We start from the raw sequence: 24,054 nt of genomic DNA on the forward strand, positions 1-24,054 counted from the left end.
GTGGACCAAAGGGTATCTTACTCTGAGGTCTGCCTATGGGATTTTAAGGAAGTCTGAAAGTGTATGGAAAATTAAGTGTTCATGAAGAGCTAGGCATCTTTCTGGAGAGAGAGAGATCATAGCTTTCACTACATTCTCACAGATCCCATGACACTAATAGTAACAAACATTGGTTTAAAAAAGTACTCATTTAATGAATATTTCTCTTTTCCTCATCTTGTGTGGAAGGCTATCCACTGATGCTATTAATGAGCTCAGACTCTATTCTAAGTGCTTAGGATACATCAGTGAACAAACTAGATTGCTGTCTCTCTAACCCCCAACTCACCAAAAGCTTAAATTCAGGGCCTCCCTGGTGGCGCAAGTGGTTAAGAGTCCGCCTGCCGATGCAGGGGATGCGGGTTCGTGCCCCGGTCTGGGAGGATCCCATATGCCGCGGAGCGGCTGGGCCCGTGAGCCATGGCCGCTGAGCCTGCGCGTCCGGAGCCTGCGCGTCCGGAGCCTGTGCTCCGCAGCGGGGGAGGCCACAACAGTGAGAGGCCCGCATACCGCAAAAAGAAAAAAAAAAAAAAAAAGCTTAAATTCAAACAGGGGAGTAAGATAATTAGAAGCCATCAAAGTGGGCCCAAAACTTGCTAATAATGGTGGAGCATGAACATTGCCACTAGATTGGTGCTTACTGTCAGCTTTGTGGGTTTTTTTAAATTTGTATTTATTGATTTTGGTAAAAACTTTTAACAGGCATTTCTTCCCCTTGGAGACAGTTGGGGAATCCCGTGGCATTTCTTTGTCATTCTACTCTGAGTTTGTGCGGATGTCCAAGTAGTCCCCAGCTTACACGGCAGTCTGTCAAGAACCTGGCTGCTGCATGCAACACGAGAGCTCACACTATCCATCCACGCTGACAAAAGAGGAAACGAGAGGCATGGACCTTGACAAGTTCTGCCGCATCCAAAAATGAAATGGATTCAGGCCACTAAAAAACTCCAAGCTCTTTCATTAATAAGCCTTGGGAAACCACAATAAATCAGCCTATTAGGGTGCAACAGGGGTGGAAATTGGTGTCTCGGTTAATGTAGATAAAGATTTCAGTGCACACTGCATATATCAAAAACTTAACACATGCTGCTTGCAGAGTTTTAATGAATACAAAAAGATCAATTGCTGAAAACCAACAGAACCCAGGCATTACTTCATTTAGCTGTCAATAAAATTGTCTCTTATTTTATTTTCTTATGGTTTATCAATACTGGTAATTTGCCACTGGTTATAGAAAGGAGGGTGGGAGAAGGGAAGGAAAAGAGTCCTGCTAACTAGAAAAGAGCTTGGTGGGCCATTTTACTACATAAGTTAATGACCAGATGATGTGAGGAAATGAAGTCTCCATTTCTTCTTAGACTACAAATATCAATTTTACTTGGAAGAAATACATTAGGTCATCAGTGCACTTTGCTCTGGAAATCTGTTATTGCCTTTTGATACAGGATGTTAAGGCATTGTAATCCAGCCTGTCTTAGAGAAGTTCTGATTAAGGGGAAAATGGCTTTGCTTTATTCTTTTTTTTTCCCAGTGTAATACAGCTGCAGTGTGAAGTTTGCCAGCAGAAGGCAAATGCAAGGTCTCACCTGCCATAACCACTTTCTATAAAATACAGAATAAACCTAAAGCCGTTTTCTGAAGCAGGGGAGGAAACTCCATCATTGTGCCTGAAATGAACAAGTCTTGCCTATTTTCCCAGTGTAGTAAGGGAATCGCTTCTAATCATTGTTCTTACCTATATAATTACATAGGTGTAAAGAGAAGGGACACTGTTTCTATTTCCCTGGCTGATATTTATGTAGTTTTTTAAAAAACAAATTCATGATAATGCAGTAACTGTGAGAACTCATTCACTGATTGATTCATTCAATAAGTGTTTGTGGCAGGCTAATGTATTAATAAGTTAATGTAGAAATTAACCTGTGCCTTACTTTATTATTATTATTATTATTTTCTTGCTTGAGCAGAGTCATTAGAAAGAGGATGAAGAAGTAATTATATCCTTCACCCATAGAAGAAAGGCAACCAGATTCCTATGTTCTCGAGTTTCCACTTCTTTGCCCAGGAAAGTCTTTTCTTCTCCTGTCCTTTCCCCTCCCCTTGCCTCCCCTCCTCCTTCTTTCTTTTCTTATTTCCTTTTTCCTCTGAGGCTGGTGGGGATACACACATTTGATGACTTCTTTACTTAATCCTTTTGGGTATATTTCTAGGCACTTGAAGGAAATGAGCCTGAAATATTCTGCCTTTGGCATAGGCCTGTCCCCTGCTCACATTTGCACCTTCCAGAGGTGATAACATCTCAGAAGGAGGATGGCCACCTAGGTGATTTAGGTGGTTACCCCCAAATGCTGCAACCTTGAAAGCAAGGGGAAAGGGATCCCTGAGGGCGAGCCAAAGGCGAGTAGACAGGATGACAGCTCCCTCACCCTCCTAGAGGAGCAGAAGAAGCAGTGTCCAGGGTAAGCAATGCTGATGAATGGCCAAGAGTGAGCCCCCCATTTTCATGGACAGCCTGGAGCCCAAGGAAGGAGGAAGATGCCCCAATAAATGACTATGCTGTTTTTATCATCAATTGACAATTGAGAAATCACAGCAGAACAAGGTTTGTTTTAGAAAGGTTAAGAATTGTCACACTTCTTGGAATCTGTGTTGTGTAGCAATTTCTATTTGTGACACACTTATTGAGCATCTTTTTTGAGCTAGGCCTTATGTTAGGCAGACGGAGAGATCCACTGCCTTCCCTCAAGGGAATCTGAGTCTAGTGGGAAGGCAGACAAATGAGCAGAGGACTAAAGCACCACAGGAAGGATTCTCTTCTTGTGGCGTGAGCCAAAGGCAAGGAAGACATGCAGGAGGGGTGGCTGAGTCTGCTTGCACCTTGAGGAAGGGTGATAGGGGAGAGGAGAGGAAGGGCAATTCAAAGTGAGGGATCAGCATTTGCAAAGCCACAGACTTGTGGAAGGTTGCCCAGTGCCAGGGACCCGTGAGAAGTTCCATGTGTGTGAGGGTGGAGCTATGGGCTACCTGGTGTGAAGTGATAAGAGCAGAGGCCCTCCCACAGCCTTGGGTAATGAGAGACATCAATTTAAAGAGCATTTCAGAGTAGTCTCTGCCCAAGAAAACATGAATGCTTGAAATCGTACAACTCACATATGAAAGACACTTGATAGAGGATTTCTCCGAATTTGACAAAAGTCCTAAAAATGAAATGATATTGCTAATAATAAGTTGTGAAGGTGAAAGAAATTTTCCATGTCACATTAATAATAAATAAATTTATTATCAATAAATAAATTTCGATCAACTATGTTATAGAGAAAACTGAATTATCTTTCTAGTCTCTCTATATAAAAGGCTATTACAGAATTTTGTCATAAGAAGAGACAGTCAAGGATTATGAAGCCAAGAATGTAGAATATAAGCATGTATAGAGGTTTGTCAAACAGATAATGATAACAAATCTTACATTGTTTTTTCCTGTTTTGTTTTTTTGTGTGTGTGGGATTTCTGGTATGTGTTGGTTTTGAAAATTTGTATTTTTGTGATTTTTTTCTCATTTTAAATATTCAAGTTGCTCTACTTCTGTGTTATAATTTTGTATTATTATTCTTAAAGAAGTCCCCCCCAAATTGTATAAGCTTCAGGTCCCCCCAAACCTGGGTCAGCCTTTAGGTAAGAGCAGAGACGGGAGGGGTAGACTGGGACCAGTTTGGAATCTGAGCTTCAAGAAATGCTGGAAAACCTTCATACTCACCTGAGGCTTCACATCCTCTTCTTATTGAAGAGGAAACTTGGCCCAGAGAAGTCAAGTGACTTCCAAAGTTCTCAGAGTCGACTGGTGGCAGAGCCAAGAGCAGGACCGCAACTCTTGCTTCTCTGTCATGTCTTCTCCTCCCCTCCCCCCTCCCCGCCCTCCTCCTCCTCCTCCTCATCATCATCGGGTAAAGGCAGGGATCACAAACAAGCTGATTTATTTGTTTTGGCCAGCACAGTGTTTAAAAAATAACTCAATATCAAGACTTTTAGGTGGGGCATGCTTTCTGCTGTTCAGATGGTCCCTTCCACCCCCGTCTCCTTACACTTGGGTGACAGAGGTACTTGTTCTGCATGGCTTGAAAGACATCTGGGTTAGGGCGACAGTGCTTGGAGAGCAGAGAGGCTTTGAGGCTGCAAGCTTAAGACATGGTCTTCCTACATATCAGTGCTAGGAGATATGTGCTCCCATGTGAATGTGTCATAGCAACATCCATCAGTGGCTCTGGTCTTTGTGTTACTGGGTAGGGGAAGAACAAAAGTCACATTTTACCTGCCAGTCATCCTCAGGTAGTGGTGGAATTCAGCCACGCTGAGTGGTATGTGAACATGCAGTCCTGGGTAGGGGAAACTAGAGGAATGCATACTCTTTGAGGGACAATGCTGCCTGTGAGGACAGCAGGCCCAGTTAGAGAATATCTTGGCAATGGACTACTTGTGTTTAGTTTCAGCCCTCGGCCACACCATATCTGACCATTTAATTTCCAAAGAAAATACAATATTGCAGGTGTTCGCAAGATCACAATGGCCCAAGAGCTGGTATGTTTTCAGGTATGAAAGCAGCTAAAAATTCAATAACAAAGTACAGTAATCCAGACCATTACATTGCTGTAAAATTCTGGCTGATGCACATAGGAAACAGTCTTATTAGCTATTAGCCAATCCACACGTGGAGATAACCTTAAAAAAATGGCATGCATTTGGCCCCTTTCCGTTCTCTTGTGATATCAGGCCCTTCTGCAAGGCACCTCAGACTATTTTACTTAGGGACATACCTAAGGATCTACATAAGATCTTATTGTTCTTAAGAAAGTCTATATTTATCTAAGACCTAACTACATGCTGTGTAGAATTTTATTACCTCAAATTCACATAACAATATTACACTCTTTTTATTCTATAAGTGAAGAACCTGAGGCCCAGGGAAGTTATTACAATCCAAGGCTACACACTAATAACAGCAGAGCTAGGACTAGAACTCAGTTCTGTCTGGTTCCAAAGCCATCATATACTTCTGCCTGAGCACAACTGCCATAAAGGAAAGTCAAAGCCAACGAGTACTAGCAAGCAGGACTCCTCTAAAGGCCTATGTTGCACGTGGGTAGAGTCCATGGGGCCAGGTCATCACTCTAGAGGCTGGTTCATTGCATTTAGTTCTACGTTCTGTTGTGGGCTTGCATAGTTGGGCTGGGGGCTGCCGTAATGTTCAGTGACTGCCTGCCCTTGAACATAGTTACTTCCTTCCTCCTAAGGAGATCTGGAGCATCAGGGAACAGGGTCACTGAGCCACCTTGTGACCATCTCTGGGGACTGTATGTTCCCCCCCACATTTCAGTATCTAAAGATTTGGGGGACCTCATCCTCCTTTGCCATCACCATTCTTGTATCCCCACCCAGAAGAGGCTTTGCTCACATACCTTCACTTTTCTTTGTCAGCCTCTCAGAACAGGAGTTGCCTATGGTGGACATACTAGCTGCTATCTTAGTATTTGATGTATTTTATGTGGATGACTTCCAAGTATCTAAGACAGATGGTAGTCACAGATTCTAAATTCTAGGAGAAAATCAAGGCCCTGTCCCTCATAAGCCCCCAGTACAGTCTTTTTTTTTTTTTTTTTTTTTAAGAAAATGTTGGGGGTAGGAGTTTATTAATTAATTTATTTATTTTTGCTGTGTTGTGTCTTCATTTCTGTGTGAGGGCTTTCTCTAATTGTGGCAAGCGGGGGCCACTCTTCATTGCGGTGCACGGGCCTCTCACTATTGCGGCCTCTCTTGTTGCGGAGCACAGGCTCCAGATGCGCAGGCTCAGTAGTTGTGGCTCACGGGCCTAGTTGCTCTGCGGCATGTAGGATCCTCCCAGACCAGGGCTCGAACCCGTGTCCCCTGCATTAGCAGGCAGATTCTCAACCACTGCGCCACCAGGGAAGCCCCCCCCACTACAGTCTTGTAAGAAGAGGAACTCAGATATGAATCCAAGACAAAATTGAGTCAAGGACACATAATGTTGCCCCCAGAATTGGGGGTGAAATTTTAAGCAAAAGATGTAAAGCTATCACAAGTAGAGCAGAGGCAATATTCTCTAAGTCACTTTGGGTTCTAGCTTGCATCTTTTTTTTTAGCTAGTGCAGAAGCACAGGACAAAGACTGTGTAGTGATAAAGAGAGTGTGCTCCAAACTGGAAGTATCAGTGTGAGCTCATGATTTCCAAACTATTTATATGTGTGTATGCATGCATACGTGCCCACATCCATGTGTATATGTATCTATGCAGATATGTGTATTATGTAAATGAGTATACACGTGTATTTGTATATATACATGTATATATTTCCTAGCTCTGTCTGCTGAAAGGAACTAGATGCAGAAAAACCCCAGTAGCAATGAATATACCCAGTGCTCAGATCTTGGCTTCTAATACCATTTTCCACTAAAAGACCAAGGACGATTCAGAGCAATGGAAGAATCTATGGCTGAGGCAGGTAATGTTCTACAGGATCCCGGAGCATCTTGTTATGTTCCAGAAAATAAGGAAATGTTTTAAAAAATGATGAGGATATATCATAAGGATAAAAGAAAGCTTGAAATAGCTCCCACTGGCCAAAGCTGGAACAATCTGAAAGTAAATAAGGAGGGTGTGAATATAAGCCACTGAAGAAAATAGAAATCCTTGAAACTGTATTGATAATAAATACATAGATAAGTAATTAATGGAGGAAAAAGGAGAGCTATTACTGCAGAATGCCAAGAGCTGATCAGTAAATGAAGGGACCATAAGACTTAGAAAATCATCATTTTATAATCATGTTCTTCAAGAATGGTTCAGGCAAAAATCATCAATAGATACTAAATTCAGAGGGGAGTTCTCATAAGGAGGAGCAGGAGAGTTTCATGTGCTTAAACTGACTCCCCACTGACTGCTTATTAGTTTCAAAGGGAATAGTTGTAATTATATATTGTAGAAGTCAGACAGTAATAGGTAAATAAAGTGCAATCCCCAATGAAGAGCAAATAAACATTGTGAGCTTCCAGCATGTGATACCAGGAGATCACAATATCACTTACGGATATTCTGTCCAGAAATGCATCACCTAAATGTAATTATGAGAAAACATCTGACAACTCTCAAATCAGCTATATCCTACTAGAAAAAAAAGGAAGAAGGAACTATACTTTTCAAAATGTCAGTGTCATAAAAGAAAAAGAAAGGCTGTGGAAATGTTCCTGATTAAAGGAAGCTAAAGAAACATGACAACTAAATGCACCCAATCCTAGACTAACTCCTGCTCTAGAGAAAAAAATTTGCTATGAAAGACATTTTTGGGTCAACTGAAAAAAATGGATTATAGATATAGATTAGATTAAAATTTTATATTAATGTTAAATTTACTGAATTAGATAACTGTGATATTGTTATATAAGAGAATATTTCTCCAAGGAAAGATGCATTGAATTATTTAAAGGCAAAGGGGCATGATGTACTCAACTTTCTCCCAGATGGTTCAAGAAAAATATTATATATAATATCTGTTGTGCATAACATATAATATAAATATTTATATGTAAATAGAGATGAAAAAGAAGGTATGCAAAAAAAAAGCAAATAGGGTAACTGTTAACAATAGGTGAATCTGAGTAAAGAATGTGCAAGTGTTTTTGTATTATTCCTATACTTGATAATTTTTATAAGTTTAAAATTATTTACAAACCAAAAATTGGAAAAGAAATTGAAAGGGGGGGAGGGAGAGAGAGGGAGAGAGAGATATCCAGCATTGATTATTGCAGCTCCAAATCTGGCTATTTACTAGCTATGTGATCTTAAGCAAGTTATGTTATCTCTCTGTGCCTCAGTTTCCTCAACTGGAAAGTTAAAGTAATAGCACTTCCCCTTGGTTTTTTTGTGGGAAATAAAAAGGATAATGAAAGTATTTATTATTATTAATTTGGATGTCTTTTCATTAAAGAGTTGTCTTAGCCTTGGGAGATATATTAGGAAGTATGTGAGGCTTGAGGTGAGAGGCACAAAGCAAGATATTGAGGGAGATCCCTAGCCTGGGACTTAAGCTGAAGATGCTTGAGATACCCCTGGGAAAAGCTCATTACAAACGTCTACCTCCCAAATTCAAAGATTTAGAGCTACAGCCAGAGGTACAAATAAAGAGTGAGTGTATGTAAATACTCACTTTGAACCCAGCAGAAGTAGTAATCAGTTAGTCAGAAATTCTGAGATTCAGGAGCCTTATGATTTTTCTGGATTTAGTCCAAAAGGACCAGAGTCTTTAGAGGGTGAATATTTCCCCATAACAAGAGCAGCAGTGAAAATAAATTTGGTGCTTAGAAAAAGGACAATTATAAATAAACCTGGTACAAGTTCTCCCAAGACAGAGGTTGCTTTGTAAAAAAATCTGTCAGTTAATGGGATGCTTAAATGACAGTATCAGGCAAGAGGAGAAAAATGTTGGCAGTGTGCTTGAGAGGTTGAAGGCCGATTCTGTTGTGCCCACGTTGGTTTCCTAATTTGGGTAGTTTCTCTCGCAAGCTCCTTATTTGAAGACAGCTTTCGCAGTGTTATGATTAGAAACATAATGCATTCCACATGTGCCTGGAAGCCTGAGAGGCCAAATTTCAGGGTTTTTAGTGATGACTGCCAAGGTGGCCCCCTGGAAAGCCACCTTGCTGTGACCCTGGATCAAGTCACACCTTGCCTGGCCAGTCGTGAATAATGACTCTTAGTGGGGGCCAGGGCAGGGGCTTGACAACCCTTGTTTACTCCTGTTCTCTGTGCTCACCCTCCTTTGGGCTGGTGGAAGAGGGCAGGAGTATGAGGAAGGCACTGGTTTGTGACTGAGGGTGTGGGGATGAGGGAGTAGAGAGTGCTCCATGGGGCCTTTCTCCTCCTTTCGGCCCCCTCACTTCACCTCTGAGCTTTTCAGCTGGTGCATTACGTTATACAGTAGAACAACCCTCCCTCCCCTGGGTAGAGCAGTGTGGTGAGCAAGAGGCCCAGCCTTAAACTGAAAGTGCCCAGCTCAGCTGCTTACTGGCTTGGGACCTGGGGAGAACTGGTTAGCCTCTCAGCACCTCAGTTTTCTCAGCTGCAAATGGGGTAATTCCTCCAGGGTTGTTGTGAGGATGACAGGAGGTGAGGGGCATTAATTGTCAAGAACCAAGCCTAGGTGCCCAGTGAATGGTTGTGAGCATCATTCTTCTACCACCTGAGAAGAGACACAGCCTGCCCTTTATGACTCAGTGCCTTGTGGTCACCTCCCAGGTCCTAGCATAGTCTGCGACTATAAATTCATCCTCAGAGGTCCATCAGCTGGATGACTTGTACTAACTCCTTTTCTTTATGGCTTTAACGGTCCTAACCCTCTGAAATAGCAAACACAGCCAAACTTGCTCATTCCTGACATAATTAATATTTGGCATTTCTTCAGTATGTCTCTGCTTAAAGTGTTATCTAGGTAAATCATACTCATACCTGATTTACATTTCTTTCTAGCCTTCGAAATAGCCTCACTTCTTTTTCTAGGAGACTGACCACTCCTCAGTAGATAAGAAACTCAGAGATGTTTTCAGGGTCCATTAAGTCTCACGTTATCATTCATATATATACACATATGTATATACACACACACACATATATATATATGTATATATACTTAAATATATATATTAAGATATATATAATGTTAAATATATATATGTTATTTTCAATAAAACCGGACCTTGTGGTAATTGTTTTCATGTTTCCGGTTCAGCCTAAAGTCTTAACGGTATATATGAATTTTTTCCCATCTTCTTCTTATCCTATGCAACAATATGAAGCACTGTGAGTTCATGTCTGATTTGAAATGTAGATAAAATTCCCTCATCGGCTGCCAGTCAGAAGTATTACAACAAAAGAACTTGTTTTAGAGTTAGAAGATCTTGATTTGTGTCTTGGCTTCACCACTTACTAGTTCCACAATCTCAGGCAAGTAAATTCACTTCTCTGAGCCTCAATTTCATCTAGAAAATGGAGCTAAGAAATATCCTTGACCAGGGTAGTGTTGAGGATTAGAGGGAATACTGGTAAACTGTAAAGTGCACGCCAATTTAGTTTAATTTATTGTATTTATTGATTTTTCCACTGTGCAACTGAGGATTTTCGAAAGAGAGAGAAAATATGATTTGTCTTCAACATATGGCAATTTTTAAGTTAGACCCTATACATTTTCTTATTTAGTCCTACCTTCTTAGCTGCTGACTGTGGCTTAAACCTTTATGCTTCTCTACTAATTTATTAACATAACAGCATCTGCCTCTTTTGAAAGACAAAAGAGCCAATAGTTAGGAGAACACTCTGCACTCCAGGGGGGAAATGTGTTCAGGACATCTAAGGTAGCACTCTTATTATTATTCACCTGGATCATTTTTTATGCTGATACAGTAACATCATCACTACCCAAAGTGGAAAAAAATAAATTATTGATGGCTTTGCATACTCATGCTGGGTCCAGAAAAGGTTTGTGAATAGTGAAGACTTGAGCTGAACTCTCCAAACGAACAATGAAGGGGGTTGGAGCACAGTGGAAAGGAGACCCGTGGGGATCAGATTCCAACTACATTATGGCAAAATGAATAATTCAAGAATATTGTTTTGGATCAGGTATCCTTTTCAGCATCTTTAAAAACCTCTCTTTCTATCATGGTGGGATCACATAGCTCTTCAATATGATGTCAAGGATTCTTTCTTGACTGTGGTGCTGCATGATAGCAGAGTGAAGTAGGTGAATGTTTCAAATAGATTACAATACATTCATTACATCAAAATATTAATTACAGTTATGCTCTCTAAACACTTGAAAGGTGTGTTTTGGATTCAGAAATGTCTAGTATTTTATTTAATTGATTTCTCATCTTGGTTGTAAGCTTTAGGAGAAGAGCAGGAAAAGAAGATCCATATGTGACACAGCCATGCACCGGATCAACTGTAAACGTTTTAGTCAATTACAGATTTTCTAATTTCAAGCATTTTATTTTTGTAGCCAATGATGTCCTTTATAACATTGTTTAGAAAGCTTCACTAAACTTATTTATAGTTTGTCTTTTCCAAAAAGGATTTAGGGTGGTTTAAAAAGACACACATAACAGGTTAATAAAATATATGTGTATAAGAGAATGAAGAAATCTTATCTGCCCGCCTTTCTCTTGGGGGAGAACTGTTTGGAAGACATTGACGACCTGCCTAAATTAGAAAGAAAAATCCCCAAAAGCATACATAAATAACCAAGATGACCCCTAAACTGCCACACACAGGCCAAGGAAGAAAATTTGTGTTGCTCCTGAAGAGACAGGAGGAATGTGAGAGGGGAAACAGGGCAAGAGTTCATGACACAGGTGAGTGAAAGTCTTCAGTGATGTGTGTTGTCTGACCTGGGCTTTCCCTCTGACTACATCATCTTCTAGCCATCTGCAGTAATAAATTTTTCCAAATGCTTAACACTGTGTGTTGGTGTTGATGGTGGCAACCAGTGATGGAAGAGGGCCTGGGTGACAGAGGGTGAAAAGGAGGGTGCTGAGCCAGAGATGCTTGGAGGCATCAGCTGATATCTGGGTTACAGAGATACCCAAACAGAAAATGAAGTCCAAGAAAAGGCAGGAAATAAATTCCCCAATAATTTACAATTGTTTAGAGATGTCTGTGATTTACTTCCAACTATGGCTTAGAGTTCTTTTTTTTTTTTTTTTTTTTTTTTGCGGTATGCGAGCCTCTCACTGTTGTGGCCTCTCCCGTTGGGGAGCACAGGCTCCAGATGTGCAGGCTCAGTGGCCATGGCTCACGGGCCCAGCCGCTCCGCGGCAAGGGATCTTCCCGGACCGGGGCACGAACCCGTGTCCCTTGCATCGGCAGGTGGACTCTCAACCACTGCACCACCAGGGAAGCCCTGGCTTAGGGTTCTTAACAGCCATGGTAGAAAGGGAAGCATTATCAGTTCCATAGCACTTGTTTTCAGAAAAAATGATCATACTATCCTCAATAAATTTTTTTTTCCAAATTTAGTACTGGAAGGAGTGTCTTAGGCAAATCTTCCCACAAAAGACCTCAAGTGACATAAGAAAAAAATGCCTTCAAAAATAGTTTTACAGGGCTTCCCTGGTGGTGCAGTGGTTGAGAGTCCGCCTGCCGATGCAGGGGACATGGGTTCGTGCCCCGGTCTGGGAAGATCCCACATGCCGCGGAGCGGCTGGGCCTGTGAGCCATGGCCACTGAGCCAGCGCGTCCGGAACCTGTGCTCTGCAACGGGAGAGACCACAACAGTGAGAGGCCCACGTACCGCAAAAATAAATAAATAAGTAGTTTTACAGCCAGTGTAGAAACAGATTTTATGTGGCTGTTCCTAGAACTGCCCTTGATTAAAGTGGGCATGAAAGCTAATGCACAAACCTGAGAAGAATTCTTTGAGGGACTAAACTAATCTAGTCTGAGTTTGAAGCTGTCTGTAGTGGAAGTTTGTGGCTGGTTTGCTAGTATCATTCCATTCCAGTTGATTAGTGTAAGCCAATCAAGGTAATTCCTTTCTGCTTGCCAATGACTCCTCACTCAGGCTGTGACCTAATTGTGGGCACAGAGAAGCAAGAGGAGAAAATCTAGAGAACTTCTGGGAAAGGCTTTCTCCATCTCAAGTAGGAAATGCTGAAAGACAGCCTGCCTCTCCTTTCGTGGGACACTGTTGATTGTGATGTGAGAGCACGAGGATGAAGTCAATAGTAGATGGCAGAGTAGATGAAGAAAACTCTTCTTAAACTACTGAATGAGTCAGCCTTGGAAATCTTCTAGTCCTATGCAAGCTAATATATGTCCTTACTGTTTAAGTCATTTTGGGTTGGGGATTGTTTTACTGATACATCTTTCAATAATTATCATTACCCAATGATAAAACAATGGAAGCCATTATAGAGGAACAAAGAAAAGCAAGTGGGTGAGGTCATGACCCATCCTTTGGCTTGCCTCTTCAATTAACCTCACCTCTTTTCGTCCTCCACCTCCTACTATACTTCTGTGCTTCAGCAATATTAAACTTGCTTTCTCTTGCCATCATTCTTTTGCACAGACTATCCTTTTCCCAGAACAGCTCTCCACCCCCTTGAGTGAGTGCGTGCACACACACACACACACACACACACACACACCTCCATCCTGGCCTCTTCTGCTCAGCCTTTATTCTTCCAAGTTCATTCAGATGCCACTTCCTTGAGATGGGGGAGTGAGGAGCTCCTTTGACAAATACCCACAACCCCTGCTTATTTAGGGTACTGGAGGTAGGAAGTCTGTAAGTTGGCCCCAGGGAATCCCCACTTCCTGGTATTCATGCCCTTGTGCAATCTTTTTCCTTTAATGTGAGCTGGACCTGTGACTCACTTGTAATGAATGAGATACAGCAAAAGATGTGCATTCCTTACTTACAATATCACTTCCAAGATAAGTACAGAAAAGAAGGTGACTCTTGTCTCCAGCACCCTTTCTCACTCTCTGACTCTCTCTTGGACCATCAATTGCCAGGAGTCCCTCAAAGATCCATAGAGAGGCCTACATGGTAAGGAACTGAGGCCTGCCAGCAACCATGTCAGTGACCTTGGAAACAAATCTTTTGAGGCCTGTAAAAAATCATATAAATGAGCTTGGAAACAGATGACACCTTATCCCCAGTTGAGCCTTCAGTTGAGACTATAGCCTTTGCGTGGCTACAATCTTATGAGAGATCTTGAGTCAGAGGTACCCAATTAAGCCATGCCTGGATTCTTGATACAAATAATTTGTGAGACAGCAAATCTTTTCTGTTTTGAGCTGCTAAGTTTTGGGATAATTTGTTCTGCAGCATAGGTAATAAATATCCTTCTCTGTGTTCCCATAGCAATCTATTGTTCCTCCATCATAGCACTTATCATTCAGTGTTGTAATTATCTGGTTATTTCTTTGACCACTTCGCTAGGTTGTATATTCTGTGAAGACAGGGACATTGTCTGTCTTGTGTGCTACTATATCTTTAGCAAGTAACCCTGCACTTGGTACATAAAATATGCTAACACTCACTGAATAATGATAGAAGGTTGGGCTCTATAAAATATGTGGCACAGACATTGATGTAGAAGTGGGAAATGGGGTCAAGGAGATGAGTACCACAGAGAAAGGCAAAGAAATTTATACCAAATTATAAAAGAATTATGAATCCAACAAATTCGTAAATGGACTGTGCACCAACTAAGATGGTGCCAACAGGTAAAATGGCATTTTGAATATTTTACCCTGACAATTAGCACTGAGATGCCTATTGTGGTAAAACTGTCAGTGAGGAGAGAAGCCATAAACAGATGTAAAAACGCTGACCAGTTAGGTGTCAGCCCTGCCTTCCCACTGACCACCACCTGACCTCTCTAGGCCTCAGTTACTCACTGGTAAGGTGAAAGGCAATTTCATCTTCTTAAAGATCCCTTTCAGCTCTAATATTCAACTTTATATAGAAGAGTATTCAATAAACACTTAACTCAAATTATTTCATATCACTGGTTCTCAATCTTTTGGTTTTTCTATCCATTGGATCTGAGGGATATAACACACATTCCTCTGAAACAGTGATTTTGCAGCCTTTAGGGAGGAAAGGGACACATCACTTTATGGGCCTATCAGCATTTCTGGGTAAACATGTAGTGTGAAGAGATTTCCTAGATGATTCTGACCTGCTTGACACCCACTTTTGAAAATTTTTGAGGTGATGCATATCGACAGATCAACAAATTGTGGTCCACACACTGGATATTCTGCTCTTTGATAAAATGAATACAGTAGAACTTAACTAAATGTTCAGTAGAAGCTTCAAAGAAACAGCTGAAAAATAAGCTAAGCAGAAAAATGTAACAAGTAACCCATTCTGGTAGAGTTGCTGACAGAATATAGATCTTAGAAACACCATCACAATGTTTCTTATTTTCCCAGGGGCTGAGGTACTTTACACATATGAGCTGGTAATCTATCATATTTTGACAATAATTTAGAAGGTGGTACTTCAAGGCATTTACCACACGACAACCTGGAGGCTTCTATATCTACAAGAGATTATTGTCAATATCCTTGACTGGAAAAGCACATACTGCTCTAATTAGTTTACAGCATATTCTTTTGAGATGTAATAATAATAATACCCAGCATTTGTTTAATTCTTTCATTTTTCAAAAGGCTTTCCATCTGTCATTGTACCTGTTAAGTACGCAGTGCACGTGCCATAAAAGTAATGTTTTCCCTGCAAGTTCACTCATTTCCTCATTCAATGTACACATTAATCCAGAGCCCGCTATGTGTCATGGTCTCACTGGGGATATGATTCTGAATGAGACATGGTTGATGTTTTGGGGGCTCAGAATCTAGACGAGGGAAGCATGTAAGCAGATAATTACAGTGCTGTCAGGTACTTGCTTTCTTTCAGCATAGTGACCTGTGCGTCTACTCCACACCTGGCGCATATCTAGAACCACGCAGAAGTGGTAGATCAGACAGAATTGTTCCAAGGCTGGAGCAAATATCTCTTTATTCACACACCATTCCATGAGGGAAAATAATTGCTTTTCTGTACTTTTGCTCTTTAGTTCTTTTCCAAAGAACCACAAGTTTCCAAAACTTAAGAGATGTGGCTCACTGTTTAGCAATGCCACTTCTCATAGGTACTGATGTTCCTTTCACCAGTTAGAGGGTCCATCTCTTAGAAGTAGCTCTTCAGTTTAGAAACTCAAAAAGCAAGATGGGGGAAGTTTTAGTCATCAGATGAGGTCCGTTGTATGCCAGAACCCATGTATACTGGCTCCTGAGGGCCAAATACACACATCTGTTCCCAGTTCAGTGTTCAGAGATATCAGACTGGTAGCTGGAAGTTGTCCACGGTGGGAGTATTTTCACCACGGAAATTGGCAAACGCTACACATCATAACCATTTTTCTCCCAGAGAGCCAGTTGTTAAACATTTACCAGCACACCACTGACTGTAGATCATTGTCCTGCACCTGGGCTTGATTAAGTTGATGCATTTACTGAATTATTCTGCATGTGATATGCATAATAGCCTGTTAATTTGGGTTTGAATATAATTATACAGACTGTATTAATTTCATTCCCTCTCCTCCCACATACGTGGGTTAAAATTCCCTTAATTTGGGATGTAAATTTATGCAAAATAGCAAATAATTCGGGTTTTATGGTAAGAACCTTGGAACACTAATAACACTGCAATCTTGATTTAGCAGCCACCAAACCAATGCTCACTCAAAACTTTCCTACATTGCCACCTACAGAAAATCTATGGGGCTAAAATGAGCTTTACTCCTATGATTGACAAATATATATCTTTTTTCTTGGAAAAAATAAACCAAAAATCAAATAAGAACAGAAAAATGCAGATGTGTTCATTTCAAAGATTTTGTAAATCATCAATTTAGATGTCCAGTTCTTTTTCTTCAATACGTATCCCTAACCACATCAGCTCTCAAGAAGGATTTCCCTATTCCTGACAATGGTCTGTTTCCCTAGTAACCACACTGGAAACTTCAGTGTCATCCGAGTGCTCACTACAGTGCTAGGCCCACAAAAGAGGTTCAGTAAATAGATGTTGAACAGATCAATTTTTAAAAATTCCTTCTTCTTTATAATCCCATGCAACAAATCAAGTCTGCAGATTTTTCTGTCAAATGTTCACTTGTCCTTCACTGCCAATACTAATTGAACTTTTCCAGCTACTTTTCTCATGCTTGTCTCTCTCCACTTTCAAGCTTTTATTCAACAGGCTTTAACTGAGTGTGTGTTTTGTGGCAAGTACTGGGCTTGGGATGAAAATGAACCAGACATTTTACCTTCAAGGTGGGAGAGACAAAAATAGATGAAAAACACTGTCTCTGCAACATGACAAGGGCTATACCCAGGGTAAACATAGAACACTATAAAAACAGAGGCGAGAGGGATTGGGATTATTTCAAGTGGTGGGGAGACTTGAGCTGAGTTTTATAGTATGCCTTAAATTTTGCTGTGAGAACAAGACAGGAAAGAAAAATAGCCTGAGAAGAGGGGAAATATTATGTCATATTTGGTCCTGAGTAAAAGATGACTCAGGAGGGAGATTCAGATTCTCTGACTTAAATTCTGCTTTGCCATTCTTTGAGTGATCTCAAGCAAATTACCTAAACTCATTGCACCTTAGTTGCCTCATGTGCAAAAGGGGACCATCTACCTTACAAAATTGTGAGGATTAATGGTGCTAATGAATGCAAATTTCTTATGATAGAGCCTACCGCACTTTATTTTTTTAAAGATAAAAGAATAAAGAGCTTTAATTTTTAGTTATCTAAGATGAAAATTTTATACTTGTGTGGAAACAAAGTGCAACAGCCTCACTGCATTTCCTTATTATGAGGGGGGAGCCCCCAACAGATCAGAAAAGAATATAGTGTACATAAAGTAAGAGTTAGAAGTAATTAATAAAAGTGCTTTAGAAATAACTATGAAGAAATAGAAATTATTTTTTCATTCTTTGTTGGCTCCACAATACTATTTCCAGGAATGAATCCTTTTTTTAACATCTTTGTTGGAGTATAATTGCTTTACAATGGTGTGTTAGTTTCTGCTGTATAGCAAAGTGAATCAACTATATGTAGACATATATCCCCATATCCCCTCCCTCTTGCGTCTCCCTCCCACCCTCCCTATCCCACCCCTCTAAGTGGTCACAAAGCACCAAGCTGATCTCAGTGTGCTATGCGGCTGCTTCCGACTAGCTATCTATTTTGTATTTGGTAGTGTATATATGTCACTGCTGCTCTCTCATGTTGTCCCAGGTTACCCTTCCCCCTCCCCATGTCCTGAAGTCCATTCTCTATGTCTACGTCTTTATTCCTGTCCTGCCCCTATGTTCATCAGAACCTTTTTTTTTACATTCCATATATATGTGTGTTAGCATATGGAATTTGTTTTTCTCTGTCTGACTTCTTCGCTCTCTGTGACAGATTCTAGGTCCATCCACCTCACTACAAATAACTCAATTTCATTCCTTTTTATGGCTGAGTAATATTCCATTGTATAGATGTGCCACATCTTCTTTATCCATTCATCTGTTGATGGACACTTAGGTTGCTTCCATGTCCTGGCTATTGTAAATAGAGCTTCAGTGAACTTTATGGTACATGAGTCTTTTTGAATTATGGTTTTCTCAGGGTATATGCCCAGTAGTGGGATTCCTGGGTCATATGGTAGTTCTATTGTTAGTTTTTTAAGGATATCCATACTGTTCTCCATAGCAGCTGTATCAATTTACATTCTCACCAACAGTGCAAGAGGGTTCCCTTTTCTCCACACCCTCTCTAGCATTTATTGTTTGTAGGTTTTTTGATAATGGCTATTCTGAGTGGTGTGAGGTGATACCTCATTGTAGTTTTGATTTGCATTTCTCTAATGATTAGTGATGTTGAGCATCCTTTCACGTGTTTGCTGGCAATCTGTATATCTTCTTTGGAGAAATGTCTATTTAGATCTTATGCCCATTTTTGGAATGGGTTGTTTGTTTTTTTGATACTGAGCTGCATGAGCTGCTTGTATATTTTGGAGATTAATCCTTTGTCAGTTGCTTTGTTTGCAAATATTTTCTCCCATTCTGAGGGTTGTTTTTTTGTCTAGTTTATGGTTGCGTTTGCTATGCAAAAGCTTTTAAGTTTCATTAGGACCCTTTTGTTTATTTTTGTTTTTATTTCCATTTCTCTAGGAAGTGGGTCAAAAAAGATCTTGCTGTGATATATGTCAAAGAGTGTTCTGCCTATGTTTTCCTCTAAGAGATTTATAGTGTCTGGCCTTACATTTAGGTCTTTAATCCATTTTGAGTTTATTTTTGTGTATGGTGTTAGGAAGTGTTCTAATTTCATTTTTTACATGTAGCTGTCCAGTTTTCCAAGCACCACTTATTGAAGAGGCTGTCTTTTCTCCATTGAATATTCTTGCCTCCTTTATCAAAGATAAGGTGACCATATGTACGTGGGTTTATCTCTGGGCTTTCTATCCTGTTCCATTGATCTATATTTCTGTTTTTGTGCCAGTATCATACTGTCTTGATTACTGTAGCTTTGTAGTATAGTCTGATATCCAGCAGCCTGAGTCCTCCAGCTCGGTTTTTCTTTCTCAAGATTGCTTTGGCTATTCGGGGTCTTTTGTGTCTCCATACAAATGGTGAAATTTTTCTTTCTAGTTCTGTGAAAAATGCCATTGGTAGTTTGATAGCGATTGCATTGAATTTGAAGATTACTTTGGGTAGTATAGTCATTTTCACAGTGTTTATTCTTCCAATCCAAGAACATGGTATATCTCTCCATCTGTTTGCACCATCTTTAATTTCAGTGTCTTATAGTTTTCTGCATAAAGGTCTTCTGTCTCCTTAGGTAGGTTTATTCTTAAGTATTTTATTCTTTTTGTGGCAATGGTAAATGGGAGTGTTTCCTTAACTTCTCTTTCAGATTTTTCATCAATAATATATAGAAATGCAAGAGATTTCTGTGCATTAATATTGTATCCTGCTACTTTACCAATTTCATTGATTAGCTCTAGTAGTTTTCTGGTAGCATCTTTAGGATTCTCTATGTATAGTATCATGTCATCTGAAAACAGTGACAATTTTACTTCTTCTTTTCTGATTTGGATTCCTTTTATTTATTTTTTTTCTTCTCTGATTGCTGTGGCTGAGACTTTCAAAGCTATGTTGAATAATAGTGTTGAGAATGGGCATCCTTGTCTTGTTCCTGATCTTAGAGGAAATGGTTTCTCTTTTTCACCATTGAGAACGATGTTGGCTGTGGGTTTGTTATATATGGACTTTATTATGTTGAGGTAAGTTCCCTCTATACCTCTTTATGGAGAGTTTTAATCATAAATAGGTGTTAAATTTTGTTGAAAGTTTTTCTGCATCTATTGAGATGGTCATATGGTTTTTCTCCTTCAATTTGTTAATATGGTATATCACATTGATTGATTTGCATATATTGAAGAATCCTTGCATTCCTGGGATAAACCCCACTTGATCATGGTGTATGATCCTTTTAATGTGCTGTTAGATTCTCTTTGCTAGTATTTTGTTGACAATTTTTGCATCTATGTTCATCAGTGATATTGGTCTGTAGTTTTCTTTTTTTGTGACACCTTTATCTGGTTTTGGTATCAGGGTGATGGTGCCCTCATAGAATGAGTTTGGGAGTGTTCCTTCCTCTGTAATATTTTCGGAGAGTTTGAGAAGGATAGGTGTTTGTTCTTCTCTAAATGTTTGATAGAATTTGATTGTGAAGCCATCTGGTCCTGGGCCCTTGTTTGTTGGAAGATTTTTCATCACCGTCTCAATTTCAGTGCTTGTGATAGGTGTGTTTATATTTTCTATTTCTTCCTGGTTCAGTCTCGAAAGTTGTGCTTTTCTAAGAATTTGTCCATTTCTTCCAGGTTGTCCATTTTATTGGCATGTAGTTGCTTTTAGTAATCTCTCATGATCCTTTGTTTTTCTGCATTGTCAGTTGTTACATCCTTTTCATTTCTAATTCTGTTGATTTGAGTCTTCTCCCTTTTTTTATTGATGAGTCTGGCTAGTCGTTTATCAATTGTGTTTATCTTCTCAAAGAACCAGCTTTTCGTTTTATTGATCTTTGCTATTGTTTCCTTCATTTCTTTTTCATTTATTTCTGATCTGATTATCATGATTATTTTCCTTTTGCTAACTTTGGGGTTTTTTTGTTCTTCTTTCTCTAATTGCTTTAGGTGTCAGGTTAGGTTGTTTATTTGAGATTTTTCTTGTTTCCTGAGGTAGGACTGTATTGCTATAAACTTCCCTCTTAGAACTGCTTTTGCTGCCTCCCATAGGTTTGGGGTCTTCGTGTTTTCATTGTCATTTATTTCTAGGTATTTTCTGATTTCCTCTTTGATTTCTTCAGTGATCCCTTGGTTATTTAGTAGTGTATTGTTTAGCCTCCATGTGTTTGTTTTTTTCACAGTTTTTTTTTCCTGTAATTGATATGTAGTCTCATAGTGTTGTGGTTGGAAAGGATACTTGATATGATTTCAATTTTCTTAAATTTACCAAGGCTTGACTTACCCCAGATATGATCTATCCTGGAGAATGTTCTATGAGCACTTGAGAAGAAAGTGTATTCTGTTGTTTTTGGATGGAATGTCCTATAAATATCAATTAAGTCCAACTTGTTTAATGTGTCATTTAAGGCTTGTGTTTCTTTCTTTATTTTCATTTTCGATGGTCTGTGCATTGGTGAAAGTGGGGTTTTATAGTCCCCTACTATGATTGTGTTACTGTTGATTTCCCCTTTTATGGCTGTTACCATTTGCCTTATGTATTGAGGTGCCCCTTGTTGGGTGCACAAATATTTACAATTGTTATATCTTCTTCTTGGATTGATCCCTTGATCATTATGTAGTGTCCTTCTTTGTCTCTTGTAATAGTCTTTATTTTAACGTCCATTTTGTCTGATATGAGAATTGTTACTCCAGCTCTCTTTTGATTTCCAGTTGCATGGAATATCTTTTTTCATCCCCTTGTTTTCATTCTGCATGTGCCCCAAGGTCTGAAGTTTATCTCTTGTAGACAGCATATATGCAGGTCTTGTTTTTGTATCCGTTCAGCCAGTCTATGTCTTTGGTTGGAGCATTTAATCCATTTACATTTAAGGTAATTATTGATATGTATGTTCCTATTACCATTTCCTTAATTGCTTTGGGAGTTTTTTTGTATGTCTTTTCCTTCTCTTGTGTTTCCTGCCTAGAGAAATTCCTTTAGCATTTGTTGTAAAGCTGGTTTGGTGGTGCTGCATTCTCTTAGCTTTTTCTTGTGTGTAAAGGTTTTAATTTGTCCATCGAATCTGAATGAGATCCTTGCCAGCTAGAGTAATCTTGGTTGTAGGATTTTCCCTTTCATCACTTTAAATATGTCCTTCCACTCCCTTCTGGCTTGCAGAGTTTCTGCTGAAAGATCAGCTGTTAACCTTTTGGGGATACCCTTGTATGTTATTTGTTACTTTCCCCTTGCTTCTTTTAATATTTTTTCTTTGTGTTTAATTTTTGATAGTTTGATTAATACGTGTCTTGGCGTGTTTCTCCTTGGATTTATCCTGTATGGGACTCTCTTTGCTTCCTGGATTTGATTGACTATTTCCTTTCCCATCATAGGGAAGTTTTCAACTATAATCTCTTCAAATATTTTCTCAGACCCTTTGTTTTACTCTTCTTCTTCTGTGACCCCTTAATTCAAATATTGGTGTGTTTAATGTTGTCCCATAGGTCTCTGAGAGTGTCTTCAATTCTTTTCATTCTTTTTTCTTTATTCTGCTCTGCAGTAGTTATTTCCACTATTTTATCTTCCAGGTCACTTCTCCGTTCTTCTGCCTCAGTTATTCTGCTATGGATTCCTTCTAGAGAATTTTAAATTTCATTTATTGTGTTGTTCATCATTGTTTGTTTGCTCTTTAGTTCTTCTAGGTCCTTGTTAAACATTCCTTGTATTTTCTCCATTCTATTTCCAAGATTTTGGATCATCTTTACTATCATTACTCTGAATTCTTTTTCAGGTAGACTGCCTATTTCCTCTTCATTTGTTTGGTCTGGTGGGTTTTTACCTTGCTCCTTCATGTGCTGCATATTTCTCTGTCTTCACATTTTGCTTAACTAACTTTTTTTGTGGTCTCCTTTTCACAGGCTGCAGGTTCATAGTTCCTATTGGTTTTGGTGTCGGCCTCCAGTGGGTAAGGCTGGTTCAGTGGCTGTGTAGGTTTCGTGGTGGAGGGATTGGTGCCTGTGTTCTGGTGGATGAGGCTGGATCTTGTCTTTCTGGTGGGCAGGGCTGTGTCTGGTGGTGTGTTTTGGAGTGTCTGTGAACTTAGTATGATTTTAGGCAACCTCTCTTCTAATGGGTGTGCTTGTGCTCCTGTCTTCCTAGTTGTTTGGCATGGGGTGTCCAGCACTGGAGCTTGCTGGCTGTTGAGTGAACCTGGATAATAGTGTTGAGACAGAGATCTCTGGGAGAGCTCTCACTGATTGATATTACGTGGGGCCAGGAGTTTTCTGGTGGTCCAATGTCCTGAACTTGGCTCTCCCACCTCAGAGGCTCAGGCCTGACAGCAGGCTGGAGCACCAAGACCATTTTAGCCACACAGCTCAGAACAAAACAGAGAAAAAAAGACAGAAAAAAATTTTTTTTAATAAGATAAAATAATTTTAAAAATAAATTATTTTTTAAAAAAGTTTTTTAAAAAAAAGGAACGAGCAACCAAACAAATGCACAAATCCACCAGTGATAACAAGCGCTAAAAACTAAACTAAGATAAACATAAAAGTCAGAATCAAGTCAGTCGCAGACAGCAAACCCCAAGTCTACAGTTGCTCCCAATATCCACTGACTCAATTTTGGGTTGATTCGTTTTGTATTCAGGTGTTCCACAGATGCAGGGTACCTCAAGTTGATTGTGGGGAATTAATCTTCTGCTCCTGAGGCTGCTGGGAGAGATTTCCCTTTCTCTTCTTTGTTCGCACAGCTCCTGGTGTTCAGCTTTGGGTTTGGCTCCACCTCTGTGTGTAGGTTGCCCTCAGGCTTCTGTTTACACCCAGACAGGATGGAGTTAAAGCAGTGGCGGATTAGGGAACTCTGGCTTACTCATGCTGTGGGGAGGGAGGGGTACGGTAGTTATAATTGGAATGTGGGGTGAGCCTGCAGCGGCAGAGGCTGATGTGACATTGCAAAAGCTTGAGGTGCGCTGTGTGTTCTTCTGGGGCAGTTGTCCCTGGATCACGGGTCCCTGGCAGTGGTGGGCTGCACAGGTTCCCAAGGGGGTTTGTGGGGAGCATTTGAATAGTGACCTGTGCTTGCACACAGGATTCTTGGTTGCTGTATCAGCAGCCTTAAGGTTTCTTGCCTGTCTCTGGTGTCCAAGCTGATAACC

This window comes from Mesoplodon densirostris, chromosome 5, assembly GCF_025265405.1.
Source record: "Mesoplodon densirostris isolate mMesDen1 chromosome 5, mMesDen1 primary haplotype, whole genome shotgun sequence".
NCBI classification, from domain to species: domain Eukaryota; kingdom Metazoa; phylum Chordata; class Mammalia; order Artiodactyla; family Ziphiidae; genus Mesoplodon; species Mesoplodon densirostris.